Source organism: Nipponia nippon, unplaced genomic scaffold, assembly GCF_047370975.1.
Source record: "Nipponia nippon isolate SJK-2023a ecotype South Korea unplaced genomic scaffold, ASM4737097v1 scaffold_10, whole genome shotgun sequence".
NCBI classification, from domain to species: domain Eukaryota; kingdom Metazoa; phylum Chordata; class Aves; order Pelecaniformes; family Threskiornithidae; genus Nipponia; species Nipponia nippon.
In genome coordinates, this window is record NW_028262291.1 from 15217584 (window position 1) to 15238363 (window position 20780).

At 35.6% G+C, this 20780-nt stretch overlaps 1 protein-coding gene across 21 annotated transcripts in view; it reads right to left on the reverse strand.

The window, feature by feature from the left end:
* The window catches only part of SOX6 (SRY-box transcription factor 6), a 378804-nt gene that overhangs the window by 200316 nt on the left and 157708 nt on the right, over window positions 1-20780 (reverse strand). The gene's annotated exons all lie outside the window — the stretch shown is intronic.

Sequence of the window (20780 nt, forward strand, 5' to 3'; positions counted from 1 at the left end):
ATATTCAATATATAACTGTCAAAATATACACATACATACCATATATCACACCAAACATGATACTAGAACTATGTGACAGCTGCTGAGCTTCCATTTTTCTCATGCACTTACACCAAGAATCAAGTAGTTATATTTTCCAGAAAGTTCAACTCTTTCAAGTACTCAAAAGACGTGAACAATTTCTCTGAAGTGTTCCCGCTATTCTCAGCACTGAGAGTTTTAATAAATGAAACATTTTTTTATGTGACTAAACAAGACCTGTTTAACACTAGGGCCATTTGAAAATCTGGTCCAGTGGGGGTATCTCAGAACGACGGGAAGTCCAACTAGCATCTTTAATATAGCAGTTTGTTACACGTGGGGCATACCAGTGTACTATCTAAACAAGAACTGCAAGATTGGTCCCATAAATTGTAAATTTTACTTTTTCAAATTGTGACCAGTGTAATTTTAAGAAAGCAGATAATTTCAGTGTCTCAGAGATCAAAGTAAATAAATGGTTTCATGAAAGGGTCAGCTGAAAGTATACGGCATGCAGTGGCTGACAAAAGATTAAAATGCAATCACATATGAAAAAGCCACAACTTGAAAGAAATCATGCATTCTTGAAAAGATACTTAATACTAATAGATGACATACTTTTACTTGAGTTTGGATCATCTATCCTCATGACTCATTATGTATTTGAGTACATCAATTATATCATAAATAATTTATATCATTACAATGTTCTGTGGTTTCATGCATTTAAAACTGTTTCAGACAGATGAGGGTCTTACATGTCTCACACACCTCAAGAGACTAGGACACTAAGAGTGAAACAAAACCTTCTTATTAATAAGTATCAATACTTTTTCATATAAACAAATTAATTCAAAAGATACCAAAGCATAGTGCAAAATCAAGTAAGTGCTAGGGTCTCCAATTTACAGACAAGGTATCTGAAGCAGAAAGGTTAACATCTTTGCCCAAACTCAAAGCAAGTCACTGCAATCGCTGTGCTTCTCTCCAGATTCTGAGCCAACTCCTGGAACATAATAGAAAACCTAACAAAAACAGAGCTTGTAGGAAACATTCTCTTAACATACAGCATGATCACAAACACTGAAAGGCTGGTTGACATTTTCAAAGCTGCAAAGGGAATTTGGATGCCGCCAATTCTCATTAACTTTAATGGGAACTGGGCATCCAAATCTCTTAGGCAGTTTTGCAAATCCCACCACAAATGACCATTTAGGTGGTAAGCATTAAATGGTATTGCCTGCCAGGCACCTTTATCTTAGAGAGCTACGTAAAATGAAGCTCCATTGTTTCCTTCCTCGTAGAATAGTATGTGAGCTAAATGAAGTTTCTCACTCGTGGCTTACATAGAAGCAATTTTTCCTGCCACTTGCAAGGTACAATTCAACCAGTTTCTTTAGACTATCACCAGGAAAGACAGGACAAAGAAAACACATAAGAAAACAAACACTGCTGAGAGATAAAAAGTAAATTCACTGTAAGTTGGCATTTCTGAGCAGACACTTCTGAAATACATGGGCTCTTTATTTCACTTTTAACAGAAATATTTGGCATTATTAGAGTGTTATATTTCTCACCTATTCATCTTTTACTTTCTATATGCCCGTCTTTCTGACTAACACCTTGGCATTCAAACAAGTACTATGCTCAAAAATAAAAAAATAAAACCTGTATAAATGACAGAGTGTTCAACCATGAACACATTGTCTTTTATGAATATTATAATCACAGAATCAATAAGCCTACAAAGAAAAAACAGGACACAAAACGTGTTTTGTCATTTCTGACGAAGTTATAAAAACAACAGACATTCAATATGCCAAGTGTTCTTCAATCCTTCATAATCATAGCCTTATTGAAGTGAGGACAAAAAGGGTCTAATTGCATAGGAGCAATCTCAATGTAATAGGTTATACACCCAGGCACTGCTGCACAATACAACAAAAACAACGTTCCCTGTGTATAGCAGAATGTCATCTCTCATTTTCAGGCAATTACCTTCTTTCTTGTCAACAGTTTTAATAACCTCCATCATCTCTAAAAGACTTTTGCTTCAGTTAAATAATTTTCAGCTTTTTAATATGCAAATGTGCTTGTTCATATGCATGGGTGAAGTGGCGCTGCTACTTGAAATGTGTCAGTACATTGTGGAGCACCTGCACCTCGGGGAAGCTTGATTTAATTGACACCTAATACTATTCATTATTCCACTTAGTGAGCAACTCCTATTAGTCACCTGTAGGTTTTCCTATAAGCAGTGCTTTGGCCACCAATGAAAATATGAATATTTCTATAAATAGAATGGCCATATTTAGTTAAGGGGGTTCACTACTGGTGAGTCTGGAACATCGTCTCATCAAGAATATTTCTTAGGATTCTCCCCCCCGCCATTCCTCTCCAAAACTTTTCTTGACTATGACGGGAGTCAAGAGTAACACTTATTTAAAAAAATATTTCATCTGTGTGAAGTATTGATACCTTAATTCTATAACTGTATTAAATGAACATTGTGCGAAGTCTGCAAAAGAGAAAAGGGAAAAGGAATCAAGGTGGGTGGTTTTTATTAATGTAGCTACTGTTTCCCTAAAGTGTGATCTGAGTTGGATGATTCCAACGTCTGCTTTACATGATCCGAATGTAATCACTGGCTGTGCAAAGAAATGCCGAATATGTGTTATTAATTGAATATTCCTGTAATAAATATTTACCATTATAGTTTAGTTTAACCTTATCCAGCTTATAGCCAATTTTTCTCAATTGTGAAGGATGTGCAACAAAGATCTTTAAATTGCCACATGAAATAATTACGTTGAATATGGGATTCTCTGTCTTTACTGATATGAATGTGATAAATATATGCTATAAATGGATACAGTTTAAGACTGTCGTTGTTCTTTTATTGCTGTATTACAACTCAGGCATAGTGCACCGTATGTGCTGAGTTGATGATATCGGGGTTGTTTCTTTACCACATGGTCTGTAACCTTATTGTTCAGGCCACATTTCTTTCCAGCATTAATGCATTTGTTAGTCCCAGAAGGCTTAAACTACAGATGTTTAACATCCTGCTTATGGACAGATCATCTGGAATATGAACTGAGAAATCTATACGACTTATTAGTATATGTTATGAGTGTAACAGAGATTTAATAGTCTGTTCAAACTAGATTAGCAAAACCGTTTCTTACAAAAATGCAACTTCTTAAAATAGACACATGTAAAAATGAAAAATTAAGACATTCTTTTGACTAAAATATGATTTTTATCAGAAGAATTTGTCACTAATTAATGCTGTTTACATAATAGTGCATGTAACATTAATTACAGCTTTCAGAATGTTAACTGCAAACCTTTTTTTTTTTTCTTCTGTGAACACAGATTTACCAGTATGGTGGAAATCAGAGCTCTTTTGAGGGTTTTTCTGCAGTGTATTCAAAGTGATCATAAATCAAGTCTAGAATTCAAAGACAGTTAAGGACATAGGCAGTAAAAAAGACTGAGTAATGCTAACCCAGAACGCCAATCATTTTTAAAGTAAGTGGGGAGAACACTGGTCAACTAGGCGATTGTTGGTATCCCCCAAAATGTAATCTCCAAGCTGAAGAATGGCAGCTGGCAGAACAGCTGGTGAATAGGATTAATGTCAGAAGAAAGAAATAAAACTCAACATATGTCCAAGCCTGCGGTGCTGGGACTGAGCATGATTGTACCCCGACGGATACCATGTGTACAGCTGGAAAGTGCCACTGTGCCATGCTTCTCTACCCCACAAGGTCATTTCTAAGAAGTATAGCTACTATCTGAACTGAACTTTTCCTTTAGAACTCTGACTGATTAAGAAACAAACAAACAAGCTTCACAGTGCAAATATTTTGGACTATTTTAACACACTCTGGGTGCTTTTTTATAATACAATCTCAACTAAAAAAGCAGATTAGTATTAAAACGGACAGATTGCACTAATGTAAATACAATTTTAAAGCTATTTAAACCTTTTAATCTCATCTCATTCAGATTTCCACATTCAAGTTTCAAATAATGCCAAACTCACAAGTTTAATAAAATAAATAACTTCATTTCATAGTACTTACATATTTTACCGAAAATAAATTTTAATAAACAGCATGCATAGCTAGAATATGCCTAAGAAATTCAGAAAATGGGGAAAAAATTGACACTAGCATTAATTCATATTGATATTTTGAAATGTTAGCTCTTAAGGACATTTCAGCTCATGTTTTAGCATGCTCCTATTTTTCTACTCTAACAGGGCAGTTGTTGGAACTGGTTATAGTGAAGAACAGTAAACATATAAAAATTCCAAACTCATGAGAAAGGCCCAAGTATTTTTAGACATTTGAAAAGAACAAATTCTGTTTGGTCTCCATTTTTCTACTAGTAGCTTGAAATGGATCCTATCAGCTAGATAACAAAGTTCATACACAATCAGATTCTACAACACAATTGTGTGCAGTGAGAAAGAGCACAAAGGGTTAACACAACCAGTTTTGTTCTGTGCCTAATGTCATTTTCAAGTATGGTGATTTTGGGTATCTTTTATTTTGGATAGGGATTATAAAAGAAAAATACAGTCCCAAATCCAGGTTACTTTTTAAAATACTGGCTTCAGCTAGGTCCAATTGAAGTTAGAAACATCCATTTGATGAAAATGCAAAAATTATTGAAGTGACAAATCACACCCACACCCCAAAACAGACTTGTCTCCTTTTCTCTTCTTCTCTTTTTTCTTTCCATTTTCTTTTCCTTTTCTTTCTGTTGTCTTTTTCTGTTCTTTTCTTTTTTTCTGTTCTTTTTTCTTTTCCTTTCTGGCATCGCATCAGGAAACATGCAGTGGAATAATATCCCACACACTCTTACCAGAGGAAAAGACACATGCATCTCAAAGGATGCAAGCATGCAATGCTAACTTGGTACCTTAAAATGGAATATCCAACTGGTGCTCCATCTGTCAGCTGCAAGCCAGCAACAGGTAACCAGAAGCAATATTTTATTATTCATACTAAGTTGACTTCACTAAGGAGGGTTACTGTATTGTTTTCCACGTAAAGAAAATAATCATGAAATGGCAGGAAACCCTAGTAACTTGTTCAGCTTAGAAATACATTTTTCAGACTTGTAGAAAGATCCTGGTTCATATTTTAATAACGGAAATCCTCTACAATAAGACATGTAGAAGAGCTACAAAATCCAGTACAGATGAGAAACTTGAGCTAGTTTGGAACCAGTGAATGCCAATGGCCACACCTGTTACTGACTTGTAAACAGTGTAATTACAAACAAAATTTCCACTGAAACTGCTAACTTTTTTTTATTTATCAGATGCTTATATAATGCTCACACAATTTTAGATAATGTGGTATGTTACAGATAAAACTAGATGCTTTCTATTCTTTAAACATATTTTATCCTGGTATAACCCCATTAGTGGCCTAATTTTATGTGAGCTACAGTAGTATGAACTGATATAGTTTGTATCTAAGAATTTTCTAATGTGTATTCATCCTCTTAACAAAGATACTTCACAATTTGTGTTCCATCACTTATTTAAAATGCCACTATAGCCTATTCTTAATATTTATGTAGAAATACCTACCCATTTTCCATTAATTTGTAAATACCTACCCATTTTTACTAAGTTCTCCTACCTATTTTTCAAAGCAAAGTCAATAAGGAAAGTGGAAAAATCATTTTATATAATGATAGTAAAAGTTTAACGCTTAATATGTTGTCATGCCATGATGATTGACTCCTTCATTAGGAAAAATGCTGTGAAGTTTTAATTTCTCAGCACACACATATCTGCATTTCTAACAAAGGTAAAACTTCTAGAGAATGATTTTGAGCTTTCCTTGAAGAAGGACTCATACGTTTAGGTCTAAATGTCTAATCAAGATAGCAAATTTTAGATATTTTTCATCACATAAAATTATCTCATTCTATTTTAAGACAGTTTTGATTCTAAGTAAGAATCTCCAGCAGCACTCATCTGATATCATTATGTACTGGCAAAAATGTTTTTGTTTGCCCTCACATAAAAGGGAAAGAAAAGCACATTGCTTATTAATGTCTACTGAATTGTTTAAGAGGATTTTTAAGATACAAGTTAAAAGAATTTCATAATTTCAATTTCTCCTTTTCATTTAATAGTAGACATTCATTAGGACCCACACACTGTAATAAATTATAATAATTTCAAACAAGAATTAAATTACTAGGTACCTAGTGAAAGAGCCATTTTTTCTTAGGTACCCTGTAATCTAACTGTCAGATTTAAAATCTATTCCCAATCAACTCTTCACAACATTCACATTTATTCATCTATGCTAAATTAATAAAAGGTGTGAATAATACTGACAAAATTGATCATTATTGTTCATGTAGATTTAGAAAATTATAAGGTAATCTAAAATATAAAAGGAATTGAGGGAAACTATTACAGTTCTTATAAATAAATTCATCCTTTGCTATATTTTTTTTAAATCAGGAAAAATCTTCAACAAGAATTTATTTAGATTGACTAGCAAAGCTATTTAATAAATTGCACATTTCAAAACAGAACTACTTTCTTATTTCAAAAACTATTAAAAGTTGATGATGACTCTAAAGCAACAGGAGAGTTCACCCATAATCTTAAAAAGTAATGCTGAAATACCAAAAATGCTACCCAATGCAAGACTGAATACAAATTTTTTGTAGGTTGAGCCTAGGATATACTAAGCACCTTCCATGACGTCCTGAGTGAGCTCAGGTAACACAGAAGTAAATGGGAATTGAGGTCACTCAGAATCTCTTGGAATCCAGATCTGATCAAGTACAGCAACTCTGAAAAACAGGGCGAGCATCCCTCCCCTTTATCTGTGTAAACAGATATAAAAGGGGACAGCATTCTCCAAGGAATTAAAGGCATTACACAATCATCTTTCCTTATATACAGACTTATCAGCAACCAGAAGTAACCACTGGATATTATTACAGCTCTACATAAAACCAAAGACAATGTCTATATTCGACTATCCTGTCCTTTGCACATTTGCAGTAAATCCTACCATCTAACCTCACTGACCCTCTCCCCCCTAACGGGGATCCCTGCAGATAAAGTAAAGCATGTCAACATCTGTTCCCATTCACACCGATTTTAATTTACAAAAAGAGCTTTGCTATTTTCAGAACAGGCTCCAGAGCACAATGACAGATTTAAGGCCTTTAATGGGGTTGCATTTTGAGTGTGTCAGCGTTTCATACTCACCAGGACTTGCTTCTAAGGGGCTGCACCAAAGGAAGCTGCAGGGGGTTATGGAGCCACGGCAAGGGTGTTCTCCTGACTACCATGCTATTTACCTATAAACCAGCTGACAAAGTTTTAATGTCCTTAACAAACCTCTGTGTTTGCTGCTTTGACCAGAAATCAGAGATCCAGGGCACTGGTGAAACAATTCCTTTTCTTCCCATTTTCATTCTGTGCATTCCCTCTACCACCACACACCTTTCTGAAATTCAGTGTGTATTACTGGGGGTACATTTTCCAAACTGCTCTGTTCTTACTGACTTTTGAACCCACTGATTTTTGTGAAAGCAAAGCTAGGCCAAGGCTCTGTGTGTTTTCTGAGTTTTGGTTTGGGGTTTTGGTTGTTTTTTTTTTTAAACACGATCTTTGGTCTCTCCTGCTCTGCCACATTACAAGTTCCACAATAATTAACCATCATTTTTCTGAAGTTCTTTTAACTGGAATTTATTTATATATTACCCTTATAAATCTAAAGAACTTATCCCACTAGAAAGTTGCAGAGCACACAGACTGTGAAGATCACAGTTGTACAAAAACAATTCAGAGTTTCAGAGAATTCATAGTGACTCAAATTTTTCCATCTCCTCAAGAGGGTTTAGTTGGGTTTTTTTAAGATATACAATATGAAGAACAACTTGGAGAAACAATGCACAAGTTGTGTTGTAATCACATAACAGCTAAGACATGAGCAGCTGAGCAGAAGGAAGATGGGCAGTGGAATGCCATACAGTAATCAGCACTGTTGACTAATCAGAATTTGAGACACTAGAAGGTAATAAGGGTATTATAAAGAATGGCTTATTGAAGGAGCAGCTGTTTATGTGTAGCTCACTGTTTAAATGAGTTCCACTAGATTGCCATGGTATGTTTTGGTAGAAAAGTTTTACTCAAAAAAAAAAAAAAAAAAGATATTATATCAGGAAGAGCAAGCACGAGGGAGCAAATATCTGGGTATCATGACCACAAGTACATTAATAGAATCAGTTATCTAGGTATTGGGGACCTCTAAAAAATGACATACACATTCAGCAGCCCTGGAAGTTACAAAAGAATATTCATTACTTAGGCAAAGCCTAAATGTCATCTTTGTTAGCCTCCACCACTGAGTGTTGTTGCCATGGGCACAAGAGCTGAGGTGGTTATGAAGGGTAGTAGACAAAGAGGAAAAAACCAAGGGAAAGTATAACTAAAAACAACTACAGAGACATTTGAAAACATTTATATTTGCACCAGCAGCCAACAAACACAATAAATAAATTCAACCTAATTTACAAAACAAGGCATTTTTAATATCCCTCCACATAAACATCATAATAAAAGTGCTATGATCTCAACTAGGAAAATCTAATTAAATCATGTAAAAAGACCAAAAATAGAAATAATATTCAAAATCACACCAGTGAAAGCCACAACTCGCCACAATTCTCAGACAATAATCATGTTGTTCAAATCTATGTGCCATAGGGTTGTTCAACAATTTTTTTTTTGCCTGTTTGTTTTCAGAAATGAACTTACAGTTTTGTTTTTAAAAATATCTTTGAACTGTTGGGAGCAGGAAGGAGACTGCCTAATAGTACTGGAAATTTATCATAATCCATTATTTAAAATATTCTACTTTGGACAGCAAGATCTTGGTAATATTTAAAAGCAGTCAGCAAGCAGTGGAAACTCTGGTATCTTTTGTAACAGTTCACATGTCAAACTGGCAAAGTGCCCACGGTGTACGGCAGAAAAATCTATTTAATGTCTGCCCCACAAGGCGACATGAGGCTTGATTGGCAGAAAGCAGAGAGTGGCTTTTGATCATGTGTCCTAACAAGCAGTTCCAGCTCCTGTCTCTTCGGCTGAACGGCTCCACATTACCTATTCAAACAGAAGTGACAGGCCACTGCACTACTCTTTGGCTCTAGTCTCACGCAGTGGGAGCTATGCTGGAGACAGAGCCACTGATTAAATATATCACTTTTTCAAGACAAGCAGGTTGTCTGAATCAAAGTTGGACAGAATAGACTCAACATTATTAAAAGAGGATATAAAACTGGAGTTGAGTGATGTTAGGCCAGTTTGTACAGCCTCAGGGATTCACAGACTGACAAGGGGAATAAGGAACAGCAGAACTCATAAAGCAGGGTCAGAAATTAGCTGTGACACCTTGGCCATTTTCCCATCACTTCAGGGCCACTGTGTTTCAAATCCTGTAGTCTCTTTTTGCCTTCTTTTTAATGATTTTGTGTGCGTGTAGGGGGAGGGGGGACATAAAAATCGTTAACTGCTGAAAGTTGCAAATTGCAGTTTTACAATAAAAGATAAACTATTAGCCACATTTTGCCACCTAATATACAGTGTTTTCTAATGAGATTAGGACTTTTTCCTTTTGTTGTCATCAGCCAAATTATTGTCATCAAATCATTTGTTGATACAGCACTAGCTACTCTTGGTCTAAGGAATAACTGAAAGCTGGGGAAAATGACTGAATAGAGATGCTTACTATATTGTCTTGTTAGTTCATTAACAGATTGGTTTGATTTTTGAGGTTGTATGTCTGGCCACGGTCTGTTGTGTTACGTGATACACAGACACAGAAAGGCAACAGACACGATACGTTGCCTAGTCATTATATGACAGAAACAGCAGATATACACTGAAACTTGGAGGAACCAATGCTCCAACTAAATTTTTAATTATGAGTGTAACTGCAGATGTAACCAAACCTATTAATAAAGCTGCAACAACTGCATTTCAACAGCTAAAAACACAAACAGTCCACAGAGGAAACAGAAACTGAAGTAAAGGAAGCTTATTTTACTTAGTGATGCATATGCATGCCAGATCTATAAAATTACTTCTGAACTATTCAAAGGTCTGTAAAAAAATGTTAAAATTATGATACAAAATCTAGACAGTTTTTTTTTTCAGAACTACTCCTACAGTAATTCCATTGAAATTAATGGAGTCACTTCAGGAATAAACTTGGTTCAATATTTATTTTTCACTACGGCAAGTTCTTCTGACATTTTAACAAGCCTCTGCCCGATGTGTTAGTTTTTGTTTCACTGTAAATATTTAAAAGTAATCTGCTTGTTACATATTTAAGATACAATAAGGACTGCTAAGACCTACCCTGAGAACCAGAGCTGTTTTAAACATTGAAAATACAGGTAAATTTGAAGAAAGAGTAGAAAGAGCCGAATCCTGTCCTCATGCATATCCCCTAACACATACAGCATAGCATAATGCAAACAGAATTCTGTCTTAAAGTGGTGTTAGACTAACAAGAAATTCACTACAGAGTTCTCAATGGTTTTGGTGCCACTGCAGGCTCTCTAGACTGTGTTCAGAGTTCCTCCAGATGGGTGAAAGAGCCTGCTTGCTTCAACATTTTCAAACAAATAAAAGACAGAAGAGTATTCAAGATGGGTTTTTTTGGCTCAGTGAAGATCATGATTCACTGTAGAAGGTGATGTCACGTCAAGTCCTTTAAGAAATGTGAGCAGGCAGCAGTGCATTATAGCTTCATGTCGAAATATGGCAAATGGTTATGTAAAGCATTAAGTAAAACAGTTAACAGAAAGGAAGATGAAAATAAACAGGCATTCAAACGTAGGGCACTATGCCCAGGAACTCTGGGCACCTATGTAAGTAAAACTAAAAATATATTATGATTAATAAAAGAAAACAGCTATTAGATACATTCCAAAATGCTAGGCTGTAGAACAAGACATTTTGGCACAGCTTTATTGATTGGCAGCCCATGTTAAAGACCGACCCAAGACTGCAGCAGAATGGGTGCTGTTAGTCAGGACAGAGCAATGCTAACAGGAGCTATCTGCAGATATTTACACAGTAATTGCCCTCACGATTATATTTAAAAAGGGCTGTTACACTCTTTTATTAATGTCACGATCCGAACTCTACAGAAACACCACCACTTCTTTATGTTATTAAAGTAATACAGAATGGGGAGGGGTTTGACACACTGACAGCTATTAACTTGCTTCATTTTGGAGATCAACATACCAATGAGTAAATAAGGAAGAAGCCTGGCTACAAATGGGAATTAGAAGGATTCATCACAATGCAAAATACACTTATGAAGCACAGAAACATGTAGTTCAGAACACTGAATGATGTTGTGTTCCTGGTTTTCACTTTGTGCTCATCAGCTATGCACTGGGAAGTGAGACCACACGTGTAGGGCTAAAACTCGAATTATACAGATGAGTAGGACTCAGATAGGGCTTGAGCATACTACCACTGAAGTTCATGATAAAGCCCTTCTTGGCTTTAAAGGCACCAGATCAGTCCTACAGTGCAAAACTAGAGGCATTAAAATAAACCATATTTGAGACCACACCTGGGGCGCTGTGTCCCATTCTGGGCTCCCCAGTACAAGAAAGACATGGGCATACTGGAGAGAGTCCAGCAATGGGCCATAAGACAACCCGCTGACTGGGTCATCTCTCATATAAAGAGGGGGTGAGAGAACCATGAGTGTTTAGCCTGGAAAAGAGCAGGCTCCAGGGGATAATATATAAATATCTGATGGTGGGAGTAAAAAAGACAGATCCACACTCTTCTCAGCGGTGCCCCGTGACAGGCCCAGAGGCAAAGGGCACAAACGGAAATATAGGAAATTCCCTTGAAACATAAGAAAAACCTTTCTTATTGTAAGGATGACCAAACACAGAACAGGTTGTGGAGTTTCACTCCTTGGAGATACTTAGAAACTGATGGGACACAGCCTTGAGCAACCTGTTCTAGGCAATCCTGCTCTGAGCAGGGTGGGTTGGACCGGATGATTGCAAACGAAAAGCCACTCTGATTGTCCAGCTCTATGAAACTGACAGCAAACTGAGTGCAGTGGATAGATTGTCACTGAAATAAACACAATAAGGCTCTTTCACATATTGGCTGATATACTTGAAAGAAGAAATCTGCTTTTAATGATGACATCCTAAATTTTATGATGCTGAACTGAGCAGTTCATTGTAAAAAGGATAAATTCAAAATCCAATTTCCTCCTTCACATTATAAAACCCTCTAGAAGATTTCCAAATTTTTTAAGCTCAAATTCTTCCCATTACAAATTTCAGGGAAAATTAAAATGTCTAAAAAATACTTTAATAGAGTAGTATTTTAAATGGAAAAAATGAACTACTTTTTTTTCTTAATACTTACTTGTATTTAATAATACACAGAAGTAACACTGACATTGAATGGATTTAGTCTCCTTAACATAATATTTGTTTGGGGTTAATTAGCACGGCTGAAGACTAATCTTAATAATTGTTTGTTATTTCCACTGGAGGCAGGTTTCCCTCACAAACGACGTGGCATCTTGGAGTTTCAGACTAAAACACAGAGGTGAGAGTAGCTGCTCTCTCCGTTAGGTGAACAAGACAGCCTGAGTATGTCGCTGCTTCCTGCAGCCAGGCAGCGAATGCCTCCGTCTCTCTTGTGGTAACCAAATAAAGTTGTCAAAATTATTTTTAAGTAATGATAAGATATCTAAACCAAATACTGTATAGAAAAATAAGGAATATATCAGCATTTAAAATGTATATTCTGCTGAGCATTTTTACTGTCATTTCTTTAAGAAAAGCAGATCTAATTAGCTGTATCTCTAAAGTGCGTACCTAGCATTTTTATTATGTATTACAACATTTTGCTTAGAGTTGACATTTTTATTCTGACAAGCACTGTCTGGAGAGCTCTCAATAAATAATACATTTACAATTTTCAGTAAATAAGCACTGGACACAAATCGTCATCCTTACTTACAGCTGCCCCTCTCTAATAGTGCTTTTACAAGTAAGGTGACTATTCAGTCTAATGCAATACTCTCAGTGCTGGAAAGATATTTTCATTCATTACCCCAGTCATAAGCACTTAAAGCACTTTTAGGCCCTGTTGCAAAACAGCAGGAATGGGGCAAAGCAAATAAAACCAACTAAAACTAAAGTTCATCACCAAAGAAATCTGAGGTCATTCACCCTACAGAACTTGGAAAATACAATGGCATACAAGACCGGCCACATTCGAGCCCTATCTTTCCCTCATATTTTTGTATTTACATTAGCAATTTTAGGAAGGAAAGTATTGCAGTCTAGTCCCTACTATCAACCTGATGACTACAAAAGGTATTTCAATTCCCATTTTAAAGCATGATCTGATCATAACGTTGTTTGTGTCACAGTACATCAGAAACCAATGAAGTCTGAATTTATTTTTCTGCTGCCAAGATCACACAACTGAAGCAACTCTCCATATTTTTACAGCTATTTACTCACTTACATTCTTTGCCACAGAGCCCAATGTCAGTTGTACCCATTCACATTGAACTTGCGTTTCTTACTGCCCTAAGGAAAAAGCTGGCTTTTTAGATATGCTTCTTTAATAATGCTTTCATAATACTAATAACATACAAATAGTGTAAAGATAGCAAATCTTATACCATATCAAAAAAGAAGACAAAACCGTAGAGGAGCATAGTGCAGAAAATTATATAAAATGGAAGCATGGAGACAATTTATCACACAGTAAAAATTAAATTAAATTAAATTGTACCCAGCAGCAGACAATGTCATAATTAAGAAGTACAGTGCGACTAAAGAAGAGATGACCTCTGAACGTAAGATATTGGAAAACACAGTCACTGGGGAGGAACTGGTTGGAATGGTCAGGAGATGCTGGTATTGAGAAGATTTCGTCCTGTTTCAGTTTAATCTGTCCCTGTCTACAGCTGAAGTTCAGAGACAATGAGGAAAGCCTGAAAGCCCATTTGTTCTAATGAAAAGGATTTTACTCATCTCAAATATTCAGGGCTGAATAAAGACATTTCCTCAATGCAAAGTGAGCATCTCAAAATGCTGAAAGTAAACATCTACCCAAAAATACTTTAAAGAGTTATCATAGCTAGAAGGGATGCCTCAATTTTCAGAATTGAGACCTGAATTTCAGACTCTCCCCATATCTGGATTTGAGCTATGATCAACTCTGTGTATTAGCAAAAGCAACAATTTTGTAGAGGTGCAGAGGTACAAAGCTTCAAGAAGAAAACAACCTGCATTGGGAAACAGAACCTCCAGAACAGGAGAAGCTCCATAAAATGCCGTAGATCCTACATTTAGGTAACTGCCTGAGAGTAACGAAGGTGTATTTTCACCTGACAGGTCCTCATATGGCTATTTCCGTTCAGCTTCCAGCAGATTCTATTATGAAAAATGCTACTATCACACTCGCCACATTCTTGTTGATAATCCTGAATTAGAGCTAAGAACTGAAATGACATGAAAACCTTCTAGCAAAAAAGGTGGTCTCCATAATCTATTGACTTATTCATGTAGATCTCATTCTTCATGATACCTATGTAAAAGCCTATACTGAAAGATGATAACATGTGCCAGTTTCTTAAAAAAAATTGTGAGATAGCATTTAATCACAAAACAGTACTCTGAAAGACTTAAAGAATATAAGACAGGAAATAATCAAAAATGCACAAATTCTCCTATACCTAGAAGGATAAATCAAAATATGAGACAAAATATTAATGACCAGATACAGTGTGGTTACACAGGTTGGGTCTGCCTTTGCAAAAAAAATATTTACCTAAACTATGTTGCATTCTAAATGTCTTTAAAACAAGTTTATTAAAGCTATTTCTGCTTCAGACAAGAATGAGTTTTTGATAGAAAAATCAAATACATCAGATAGAAACAAACTAGGCTGTATCTTCTTTTAGTTACCGGGAAAATAACCCTAGAAACCACTTTCTTTGTGGTAATGTTCCTAAAAAGTCCTAAATTACTTTAACACATTAAGACATAGGAATTCACTGTACACTTCAACAATGAATTCTTAGAAATTTTATGATCTATAAAACTTCTCTAAATAGAAGAATATATTTTTCTAAAACAGCAACATAAATTGCAAGAAAAAGGACTGACCAATATGATTTTACCAAGATTATTGGATGAAAAGAAGAGACAGTGAGTTGCATTTAATTATATGCTAAAGAGGCAAGTAATTCAAGAAAGTTTAGGAAAACGTTCCTCATATCTCTCCTCTAACTTGATCTGAGTCATCTATTTATTGTGTGGACTTTGGGGCTTTTGTGTTTTTATTTTGGAAGCGTGTTTGGAGTTTAGCAGAAAAATTCCTCAGCCTAGATGCTACCGTATATGGCTTCTAACAAAAAGCAAGTAAAAGATATGTATTAAATTAACTATGTACATAACTGATTCTGAATTTGCTTACCAAAAATGATTGTTAAGAAGAAGAAAAGGGAAACATGATGAGCGCGATACCTAGCAGATGTGGCAAGGTTTTTCAAAGCTGATGAAAGGATTCTTAAGAAGGTGGGTTTTTTCACATGCAAAGAGCTTGTTTCTTGTTAAGAGGAACTCCAGTTACCATTTATGAATTCCATAGGTATCACAAAAAATAGAACACTAGTATTAATTAATTTTTAACAATTAGTTTGGATAATCCTAATACCAAATCCCAGTAACATTTTTAAAGACTTGAAACAGAACAAAATATCTGTAGCCATCAAGAGAACTGAAGAATAAAGAACAGGGTTCTATAAATGACAGATGTATTAAGACAACCAGGGATCATGCCTTCATTAGTGGAAAGCATGGGTATAGAGCACACCACAAGACGGGTAACTTGAATTAAATCTCAGTAAAACTTCTGAAAAACATTCAAAAATATTCATTGACCACAGATGGTCAGTAGTTCTCTTCTAGATCCATGAAAGAGAACTCCTGATATGTAATGTCCTCAAAGATTGTGCTTAAAACTATACCAGAAAACAAGTGTATATGCCTGAACTCTGTCTGTTCTCAGCTGTGGGAGGCTTAAAACAAATACAAACCTGAAAATCTCCATTCATTTAATACAATATAGCACACACAGATACCATTAAAAAACAAACAAACAAACAAACAAACAAAAACACCTGCATAAAAATTACAACCAAAATGGTTTACCAGTGTCCAGTTATAAAACACAGTATGTGAAAGTTTAAGTTTCTTTATTTCCCAGTGAAGTCAACAGGAAATATGTACATATTTGTGTATGCAATAGTTGAGTATACTGTCCTTACTGGCATGATAGAAAATTTTATAGGGGAAGTGTTAATCTATTTTAAGGCAGTATAAAAGAAAGCCTTTAATTATTATTAACTAATGAAGCTGAAGGAAAAAAAAAATAACAAAACACAAAATCAGAGAAACCGCCACTACCGGGTAGAGTAGTAAGATTTTCCCTATTGCATATAAAATGAATAATACATGTGAATCCTTAATTTTTAATTTAGATATCTTTAGACATATTATATATCACTATGAGTTACATATATCCGCCCATAGAGAGAGAGTACAAACAGGTGCACATGACAGAGAATAGATGGAAATTTATGAATATACTACTCTTTATATAGATGTTCATTATTCCAACATGCATACGTAAAAATCTTTGATCTCTGAATGTTCAACTATGGTCTTCAAGGAGGAAACAAGAATGGGAAGCAGTTTATAAAAAGCTTGTGCTAGAATTCTGAACTGAGCTTGGTTGAAAAATGATACTGTATACATCGCTCAGAATCAAGGTCAAAAGTGAATCAGGAATCCAGGCCCTGAGTAATGAGGGCTTAGCACTTAGCAGAAATGACATGCTCAGTTTCCAGCTCAGAAGTGCCAGCTGACCTGCCAACCTAGCATTCCAGACCCGAAAGGGGGAAATCTCCTCTCCTAGCTACAGACAAGATGTGCACTACTAATTATTGCTCGTAGAGGCTTTTGATGAAGTACAGTAGGATAGTTGTCTGGAAGCCAATTCTCAGCCTAGAATTCAGGCAGCCCAGGTGATGTAAATCTGTGTCACAAAAGTAATATAAGCAATATTCTGAAAGAAAGGTCTTTTACTGAAGGGGGATATAAAGGGAAAGGAGCAGGCTGACCATACTATCTAACATAAACTCTTCATCTGAGCTGCAAAGAGATTTAATACTTGATTGTACTGGAGGATACTTCCAAAGAAAAAAAGCCAGGAAAACAATCCTTCTGCTCATAGAAAAACTAGGAAGATGAATATATTGAAGTTATCCAAGAGGGCCTAGAGTCTAGTGTTGTTGATTAAATTAGACACCTGTTCATTTCTGACCTCTTCTGTCTTATGAGAACACATGTCAGCAAAGTCTTTACATACTCAAATTAACTCTAAATATTTGTAGCATTCTTTTTTTTTTTTTCCAAGTTACAATTTTCTCATCAATTTTCTCATTTTCAAATCATTACAAATTAAGACACAGGAATGCCTTAGTGTACAAAGTATGCAAATACTGGACCATGAAGTCAAAAACTGTTGTTTACCCTGTGATGCTGGTAATCTTTGTTCAAACTACAAATAATGCTAAAAACGTACCTAAGGTATATTCAGTCCTGTACGAGGTGCTCATGTTCCCAGTTTTATACACAAGACATGACACTGGCTGAAGCACTATTATTAAAGAGAGATTAAAACAGCTGTACATTATGCTGAAGCACTCACTCTTTCCTTTACAAACAGACGGTCCTGGATTACAAGCAGCACTTGACCATTTAAATCACTACAACAACCAGATTTAACCAGCTGGGCCATATTCTCTTAGGCAATGCCTGTTGACCTCCTCAGTCACAGCTGCTCAGATGAAATTCTCATTAGACAACTTATTTTCAGAAGCCAAAGGACTCTGATTAAAGGTATCTATTTAGACACAATAAAGTCTTTCAGTATATATTTCTTTCCCAATGTAATGAGGTACAGTGGAGACCACAAATAGTATATACAAGCATAACAGACACCTAAAATCTGAAGGTATACCACAAAATATTTAAGTATTTGACATCAGCAACTCATGTTACTCAAATTCAGATCCTATAGATGGACCAGAAAGTTACTGTAATAACATTAAAAGAGACTTGTTGCTGTACTCGCGTGGGGATTAGAGCAGATGACTGGAATTCTTGAGTTCTTTATTCCACTTCTAACTCTACAATTAACTTGACATATGACCATATGTTAGCCCAATTCCCACAGCTACATTGACGATCATGGAGCTCCTCCCTATAAAAGATGCTAACATGTACTATTAATTTATTCAAATGAGTGATGCGAGACTTCGAGCCCCACAGATTTTACACAGTAGTATACAGTAGCAATACATGTCTTTTCCTCATTACATTCATTAAAGCAATTATATTATGCTATCTATTTGCTCAAAAAATCAGCAGGTGTTTTTCATTTTGGGTAAGCAATTTTGTGACAGATCAGGACTTATTACACAAAGGGCTCCTCAACAGCATTGGCTGCATACCATTTTAAGAAAAGAACTCCACAGAAACCTATTTTAAAGGATAGATGTTAAAGAGCATCATGTATGGTGCATGTGTGATTAGGCTATTAATTAGGTTGCTTAAAAGAGACTATAAGATGGCAAAATATTTTCATAATCTCAGACCTCATTTCTCCAACTGACTCTGCACTGAGTCAGTTGCAGCACCCATAGTCACAACAAAGATCAGAGTCTTAAAATAGTAATTATTTTAAAAACGTTATTTTATTCCAATCAAGCAAGTATGGAGAGTTTACTTCTTTTTAATTCAGAGAAACCTCTGAATACTGAAATAGCTATTCAAATATCTCATAAGAATTTTGGTATTCCTAATCTACACAGATGTTTAAAACCATTGAACTTCCTAAGTGTAACGTCCTGAAGAATTTCCAATCTTTCTATTAATGATTTTTCCATGTTAGTTTATATGGTACCAGTCAGTTGTTCATTAATTGTTTTCTGTAAAATGGAAGTGGCCTTTTTTTCTGCAGAAAATGCTGGATGGATTGAAAAGAAGTTAACATGAAGATACAGTCAATTACCTTTCGACTTACAGGCAGACTTTAGCATAGTTTTCCAGTATAATGTGGTCCATAAAAGGCAAGATTATTTTATAGATCAGAAATGACCTTTATTTCACAGCTGGTGAGAACATACAGCATGGAAGGCCCAAACACAGTGAGAGGGATCTCTCTGCTGTGCACACACCTCTCGTAAATCAACTAGTGTATACTAATGCAGCGGAAGTGCAGAAAATTCTTGAGAATTCATACAAAAATAAGCTATGAAATGCTTGAATCCTTACAGTAAGATACTATGTTTAAACTTTTTGGTGCACATTTTTATTAGCACACCATTCAGTATACTCCTGGAAAAGTCTTAGCTGTGGTGTCACTATAATCAACAGCAATTTGTATACTCCCGCAGCAAAGTATGAGCCAAGACCTTTGATTAGCATGGAGTGTCGAACGACTGTTACTGACTGTAAAAAACAACTTTGCCAAAGTAACATTTAAAATATTTTTCCTAGTCTAACCACCAAATCTAAGAAAGCAATTTTTAAGAGAGTGATCTTTACAGCTGAAAACAGACAGATGGTAGTAAAGAATCTGGGACATTCTCTCTTTAGAGATGTTTCACCAGCTTCAGAAAGGACACCTATAGAACACATTTATCTATGTGCTGGCATTTAACAATTATGCCAAGAAATTTGAAAGCCTACTTCCATCCCTACATGACTTTATCCCATATTTAAACATATTATTGTATCAGCATCAATTTTAATTGAAATCTACATTGCTACATAGAGCCAAGTGATCCTAAAGTGCACTGTTTGAAGTGCACTGTGACCATACCATGAAATTGAGGATGTAAAATCATTATTAACTCATTCATATTTCAAAGAAAAAAGGGATCACAAAGTTCTACTGCCTTGTGGTTCTACCGCCTTGTGGTTCTACCACATTACAAATATTCTTCCTGGGTTATTTTTAATGCCACAAAACAACACTGGTAAATTAACTAACAGAATCCACACAAATGCCTCCACACCTGTTTATTTCAGAGCCTCCTGCTCTCACATCTTCCCTGGTTCAAACTCATGTATGAGCTCACAGACTAGAGGGTATTGATGCAGAAGCAACCAAGACTTCATTCTGCTTGACGTGGGGAGAGATTTTCATAGTGGACCCTGACCATGTGCACACATATACTGATAAACTCATTCTCCAATTCTGTTTAGTTCCTATCAAGGCCAAAATCTTAGCAAAGTCGATGAAAATATTTGAATAAGGACTGAATACATAAACTGCCTTAGAGCTCGAAGTTTTGTCCTCATTTTTATCTCTCTCTTTTAGCACTTGTAACAATATCTGAGCAGACTGTAAAAAAAATTATTTCTTCAGCCGCAATTCTAGATGTATAGGTCACAACTAGGTACTCTTTACACTTAAAACTGTTTCCCGTCCTCCTAGCCACAGATGCTGGGTCATTAAGATGATGAAAGATGAGAATTTCTAAGGCAAAACAAACCAGCTCATGTTTTATTCATTCCTATTGTTTAAAATAAACATTTAT